Source organism: Rhinoderma darwinii, chromosome 4 (genome assembly GCF_050947455.1).
Source record: "Rhinoderma darwinii isolate aRhiDar2 chromosome 4, aRhiDar2.hap1, whole genome shotgun sequence".
Lineage (NCBI taxonomy): Eukaryota > Metazoa > Chordata > Amphibia > Anura > Rhinodermatidae > Rhinoderma > Rhinoderma darwinii.
In genome coordinates this window covers 110,890,116-110,897,642 of record NC_134690.1, presented here as the reverse complement: position 1 = coordinate 110,897,642, position 7,527 = coordinate 110,890,116, and the positions used below count along the sequence as shown (strand labels likewise).

At 44.8% G+C, this 7,527-nt stretch overlaps 1 long non-coding RNA gene across 1 annotated transcript; it reads left to right on the top strand.

Moving 5' to 3' along the window:
* Positions 1-277: 277 nt before the first annotated feature.
* LOC142759369 (uncharacterized) lies at positions 278-3,723 on the top strand. Its single transcript, XR_012883128.1, has 3 exons — positions 278-363; positions 3,000-3,078; positions 3,343-3,723. It is a non-coding gene; the product is annotated as an uncharacterized LOC142759369 (long non-coding RNA).
* The last annotated feature ends 3,804 nt before the right edge of the window (positions 3,724-7,527 follow it).

Genomic DNA, 7,527 nt, shown 5'->3' with positions numbered 1-7,527 from the left:
CACAGGGGGAGAATGCTTTATATTTACATTGCTGCAAAAGTTTCTAACTATATGAAAAGAGACTTTATATTCAAGGACAATAATCGGTTTCACAAGGTTTGAAGGAAGAAATGAATGAATGTTCTAGTCTGGACACTGCACTCGCCACTGACTGCTGTGAGAGGAGGAGCCGAAATCTTCTGTATGCAGCAGCTTCCTCCTCCCTATGATGTCATCACCGATGTCTTTTACATCACAGTTCACTGGGGAGCTATCTATATATTATTTTCTTTGATCAAAGCTGAATTTTCAACAGCCACGAGGCACCTGCAACCTAAATTCCGAATCTTGCATTTTGACATCGGTATCATCTCTTATTACCATGTGAGTCTAAAAATGTAGGAATTCCATTCTACCGGAAGATAACTTTACTAATGGGACATACATTCATTATAGGGTACATATTTATTAGTGTACATTTATTAGGAGACATACTAATATTAAAGTGTAAGTTTACCTGTGGCATGCCAAAAATGAATCTACACTTTTAGATGAGTAAAGACTGACATTGAGTGTGGTTATATTCATGGGACAGGCTCCTGAAATGTAAATCCAGTTTTGATTATATGTACTTTCTATATATGTAACTGTTAGGCCATGTTCAGACGTGGCGGAATTTTTCCGCTGCAAATGTTGGTGCAGATTTGGGGCAATTACGCAACGAATCTGCACCAACATTTGCATATTTGACAGGTAATTCAGACGTTGCAGATATCACAGCGGACTTGCCACAGATTTCAGTTTTTGCATTGCAAAGGCTGAAATCCGCAGTGAAATTCCGCTTCTTCTCCGCAACATAATGAGCATGCTGCAGAGGGAAAATTCTGCACCGCAGCCTAAATTCCACAGTTATTTTCCGCAACGTCTGAACTAACTTTCCTACAAATTTATAGGAACCAATGTAAAAAAAAGGCTGCTGCAGAATTCCACTGCGGACTGTCCACAGCGGAATTCAACAGCAGTTCCGCCGCGTCTGAATGTGCCCTTACGGCTCTCCAAGTCCCAGTTTGCATCTTAAATTGCATGCTGGTACAGCTGAAAACCAACTACAACCCATGGTACATGTATACAGAACAGTACTTGTAGTACTGAGCTATCATTGATTAAAGTTCAGGTATCCATGGAGCGCTGGTCCTGTATGCGTTACTATTACTTTGGTTGATCAGAATCTTGCTAGAGAGCATTTTGGTCCTAAGAACTTACTCCGGTACTGATTGGCACACACTTGTTCACACTTGTTCACAATAGTGACTGATAACTTTCTGCATCCTTCATTGTATATGTGCAGTCCTGCCCATCTCCTCTGCCCTGTACTATAGCAGACATCATTGTGTGTGTGAGCCACGCCGGCTGGTCAATCTTTGCAAGCCTATATAACTCAATACTGATCTTTTCCCTAGAAAATGCTGGTGACATGCATGCTGAAAGACGAAACGTGACACTATAGTGACAGTTTTCCCACTTGTGTATAAAACAGCAGATAAATAGTCCGGTGGCCAAACATTTAGATCTCTTGGTCACTTCTCTGAGGTAAACTGGTAGTTCGCAATCTACAGGACACCACTTACCTAGAGTACAGCAACCAGGTTCTTTAAAGGTGCCTAATGTCATATTTTTTTTTTTACCATTGCTGACCTGTTCCGGTTTGATAAATGTCTATTCTTGACCGAAACATTACACTATTTGTTCTGTCGATTGCTAATTAACCCCTTGACACATTATCACATACATGTACGTGATGAGCGTCATAGAGAAGTATGGAGCACGCTCATGGGCTGAAGCGTTGAAACAAGGGGGCAGTCCCCTCCGACAACTCATCGGTGCCCCCACACCGCGATCAGGGGGCGCTGGTGGTTGTCATGGCAGCCCAGGGGCCTAATGAAGGCCCCCAGGTCTGCCTTTTCTCTGCCTCTGTCAAGCTTTGTCTCTGGCATTGCTTAAGAAAAGCCTGTGAAAATGACGATATACTGCAATACATTAGTATTGTGGTATATTGAACCAGGATCTAACAATCGCTGGTTCATGTCCTTAGGGGGACTACTAAAATGTGCAAAAAAAAAGTTTCATAAAGTTATTAGTAGTGAAAAAACCATTACTTAACTCGCACGGTGAACGCCGTAAAACCAAAAAATATCACCTTAGTTCGCTAATTTTTTTTAAATAAAATGTGATCAAAAAGTTGTACGTACGTACCAAAATATGGTACAAATAAAAATTACAGCTCGTCCTGGAAAAAAAAATCCCTCACACCGCTCAATCCACGGAAAATAAAAAAGTTACGGCTCTCAGAATGTGATGAAACAAAACAGTTTTATTTTTTACAAAAAGTTTTGTTTTTTTAAAGTAGTAAAATATAGAAAAACCTATATAAATTTGGTATCACTGTAGCCGCAGAATAAAGTTATGTTGTTGTTTTCACCGCACGGCAAAAGCCGTAAAAAACGAAAACCAAAGACAATGTAGGAATCACAGTTTTTTCCAATTTCAGCCCGAAAATAATTTTTTCCGTTTGCCAGTACATTATATGGTACTTTAAACGGTGCTATTAGAAACTACAACTCCTCCCGCAAACAATAAGCCCTCACACGACTTTATTGACGGAAAAATAAAAAAGTTATTGCTCTTGGAACGCGGGGAGTGCGAAACTAAAACATGAAAAATGGCTCGGTCCTTTTGGGGTTAAAAATATCCTTTCATCTACTAAAAAATTTTTTAGTGTCGGGTCTTCTTCTATATTGCTACAATTATATAACTAGCTGTCGGCCGTATTTATTATTGTTTATTTGTATATAATTCCAGAGCATTTATTGTTTGGAAACTTAATTGGTAATAATAAAACAAATTACAAGAAACTAAAATGATCTTTCCTTTATATACTAACCTTTCCTTATTCTATCTTCTTTTATTCTGGATTCAATTCAAACAATGCTCTTCTGGTCTCTGTTTACCATTGTCTGAAGATATTTCAAAGGACACGAGGATCCTTGGGGAAAATGTTACAGGTTAGAACGGAGAAGGAATGCTGCTCGCCTAGAAATTGTGAGTTTGTTTTTTTTTTTTATTTGTCATTATTCACTTGTCCTCCAGGAATATGCTTAGCTAAAGTTCATTTAAAGAGTAAAGATAATGAAAAAAAAGGCTACAGTCAAAGAGCAATTCCCAGAGTCGCCCTTAGATTGCAACAATGGATCACGGCAGCAGCATTGCTTACTCTTAATAATTACAAAATGTCTTGTCTATTTATGAATTCACTTTTCTATATGTCACCCCAAAATTCCATGCACTGTTTTTGTTCTTCTACAGGAGTCATCGTATGGAACTGTTCATTCTAATTTTCAGAAATAGAATTCTAGAACTAAAGTGATGACACTTACATAGGCAGAGCAGTAGAAGTGAGAAAGCAAGTAATGGTAGAAAGAAGTAACTGTATAAGGCCAGAGGAACACAGCAGAGCCATGTGGGCAGAGCCATGCGTTCAGAGCCATGTGGGCAGAGCCAGTACGAAGGCACAAAGAGTCCCTCCGGTTGCGCACTCTGGCACGGTGCCTCTGTTCAGCACTGTATGGAGATATTCTCGCATAGAAGCAATGATTCTGTTGGGAAAATAACTATGTATTACGGCATTAATCTGGCAGAATAAACTTCTGTGAGCCTCCGTATGAATGCGGACGCATACGGAGGTAAAGCAGGTCCCAATGGATTTCTGTGGGTGCTGTATTATAGTTCTGTACAATCTGGAGGTTGTGCAGACCTGCAATATGATAGTGTGCATGAGCTCTATCACTGCAAATTTATATGTCATTCATGGTCTGTTGGAAACTGTGTGACAGTGACATTTGTGGCAAGCCATTTGTGGTAGTATTAGTATCCAGCATTTGGTCCCTGTGTAGGCGGATGATTAGGTTAACTCAGGAATGGCTGAAAGAACATTAAGGGTAAGTTCACACGTAGCATAAATACTGCAGATTTTAGTTGCAGGAAATCCGCAACATAATACAGTAGCAGAAAAAGTGGATGAGATTTGACCAATCTCATCCACAGGCTGAGTAAATGATGAAGCATATACGCAGCCAGGGCCGCCATCAGGAATTTCAGGGCCCCCTACAGCTAAATTTTCTGGGCCCCCCTACCGTGGCACCGCCTGTTAACGGTACTCCGTCCAGCACTATATCATGCTACCCAGGGCCGCCATCAGGGGGGGTATTAGGGGTACTGATGTGAGAGGCCCGGCCAAACCTAATTGAAAGGGGGGCCCGGCAAACTGCCGCGACTTGCCTTTGGTAGAAAAAAAACAGGCCCCTGCAATGGGGCCCGTTTTTTTCACCAAAAGAATGTCATGAGCTGCGGGCCCCCCTTTCAATTAGGTTTGGCCGGGCCTCTCACATCAGTACCCCTAATACCCCCCCTGATGGCGGCCCTGGGTAGCATGGGGGCCGTCAAACACCGCCGCCCGTGCGACCGATCACGCGCACCCGCAAACTCCCGCGCATGCGCACCCGCCTGGAACCGCGCACCGAATTTTGAGGCAGATTTTGACCTGCCCACACTATCTTGCCGCGTTTTTTGCCTGCGGCGATTGAGGACAGCAGACAGAAAACGCAGCGAAAAATGCATTTTCTGCCTCCCATTGATTTCGATGGGAGGTCAGAGGCGGAACCGCGGCAAGAAAGGACGTGCTGCTTTTTCTTTTTTCCGCGACTGGCTCCCATTGATTTCAGATTACATCAATGGGAGGCGGTTTTGGAAGTTTTTTGGTGCTGATTCTGACGCAGTGTCCGAGTCAATATCAAGGCCCAAAAACTCTGTGAACTGGGCCTTATTGTTAGGGCTTATTCAGACGAACGTGTAATACATCCGTGCAACGTGTGTGATTTTCACGCGCCTCGCGCGGTCCTATGTTACTCTATGGGGCCGTTCAGACTGTCAGTGATTTTCACGCAGCGTGTGTCCGTGTGTCCGCTGCGTAAAACTCACGACATGTCCGATATTTGTGCATTGTTTGCACATCACGCACCCATTGAAGTCAATGGGTGCGTGAAAATCACGCCCAGCACTGCCGCAGCCGTATAAACTATGAATGAAAACAGAAAAGCACCACGTGCTACAAACATACAAACAGAGTGTCATAATGATGGCGGCTGCGCGAAAATCACTCAGCCGCGCATCATACGCTGCTGACACACGGAGCTGTTATGGACCTTTTGCATGCGCAAAACGCCACGTTTTTGCGCGCGCAAAAAGCACACGCTTGTGTAAATCCGGCCTTAGGGTAGGAACACACTCGGCATGAACGCTGCGGATTTTATGCAACACATTTTATTGTGGAGAATCCGTAGCGTATCACAGTCGCAGCAGAGTGGATGAGGTTTAAACAAATCTCATCCACACGCTGCAAAAAAAATGGACCTGCAGTGTGGCTTTTGGCTTTTTAAGCCGCAGCGTGTCAATGTATTCTGTGGGATCGCTGCTCCTCTGTTGCGGAAATGCTGCGGTTCTGCCGCAAAAATCACACATGAGAAAAAAAAAAAAGGCACTTTTTAAAATTTATAAAAAAGTTTAGACTTACCCCGGCCGTAGTCCTGGTGACGCGATCCTCTATTCTTAGCGCAGCCCGGCCTCCTGTCATGACGTTTCATCCCATGTGACTGCTGCAGCGGTCACATGGTCTACAGCGTCATCCCAGGAGGCGGGGCTACGTTCAGAAGAGAGAGATGCGTCACCTAAACTACGGCCGGGGCAAGTCTAAACTTTTTTTCCCTGCACCAAACCTGCGGCACTATTTGGTGCGGTTTTGCTGGCAGAATTCCCTGCGGCTCCCGGGGCGGATAAGCTGTGTAGTTTTACTCAGCATATCCGCCTAGTGTGTCCCTTATGATGTCGCTCCTGGAGCTGCTGCCGGTCTCTAAATAGGCAGTTGGTCCAGTAGAATTTGGAATTATTATTTTTTGTGAACCAGCTTAAAAAAATACAAAACTTTTGTGTTAGGGCCTGTTCACATCACCGTTCGCTTCCGCTCCGGGGTTCCGTCTGAGGTTTCTGTCGGGTGAACCCCGCAACAGAAAGTGAAAGTGACAGCACAGCTTCCGTTTCAGTCACCATTGATCTCAATGGTGACGGAAACATCGCTAATGGTTTCCGTTCGTCACCATTCCGGCTGGTTTTCGGACGGAATCAATAGCGCAGTCGACTGCGCTAATGGTGATGGAAACGGAAGCTGTCACTTTCACTTTCCGTTGCAGGGTTCACCCGACAGAAACCTCAGACGGAACCCCGGAACGGAAGCGAACGGTGATGTGAACAGGCCCTAACACAAAAGTTTTGTATTTTTTTAAGCTGGTTCACAAAAAAAAAATAATTCCAAATTCTACTGAACCAACTGCCTATTTAGAGACCGGCAGCAGCTCCAGGAGCGACATCATAAGGGACACACTAGGCGGATATGCTGAGTAAAACTACACAGCTTATCCGCCCCGGTAGCCGCAGGGAATTCTGCCAGCAAAACCGCACCAAATAGTGGCGCAGGTTTCGGGAGGCGTGTCCGCTGCGGGAATCCTGCAGGGAAAAAAAGTTTAGACTTGCCCCGGCCGTAGTTTAGGTGACGCATCTCTCTCTTCTGAATGTAGCCCCGCCTCCTGGGATGACGCTGTAGACCATGTGACCGCTGCAGCAGTCACATGGGATGAAACGTCATGACAGGAGGCCGGGCTGCGCTAAGAATAGAGGATCGCGTCACCAGGACTACGGCCGGGGCAAGTCTAAACTTTTTATCAATTTAAAAAAGTACCTTTTTTTTTTCTCATGTGTGATTTTTGCGGCAGAACCGCAGCATTTCCGCAACAGAGGAGCAGCGATCCCACAGAATACATTGACACGCTGCGACTTAAAAAGCCAAAAGTCACACTGCAGGTCCATTATTTTTGCAGCGTGTGGATGAGATTTGTTCATATCTCATCCACTCGGCTGCGACTGTGATACGCTGCGGATTATCCACAATAAAATGTGTTGCATAAAATCCGCAGCGTTCATGCCTAGTGTGTTCCTACCCTAAGGCCGGATTCACACGAGCATGTGCTTTTTGCACGCGCAAAAAACGTGGCGTTTTGCGCATGCAAAAGGTCCATAACAGCTCCGTGTGTCAGCAGCGTATGATGCGCGGCTGCGTGATTTTCGCGCAGCCGCCATCATTATGACACTCTGTTTGTATGTTTGTAGCACGTGGTGCTTTTCTGTTTTCATTCATAGTTTATACGGCTGCGGAAGTGCTGGGCGTGATTTTCATGCACCCATTGACTTCAATGGGTGCGTGATGCGCGAACAATGCACAAATATAGGACATGTCGTGAGTTTTACGCAGCGGACACACGGACACACGCTGCGTGAAAATCACTGACCGTCTGCACGACCCCATAGAGTAACATAGGTCCGTGCGAGGCGCGTGAAAATCATGCACGTTGCACGGATGTATTACACGTTCGTCTGAATAAGCCC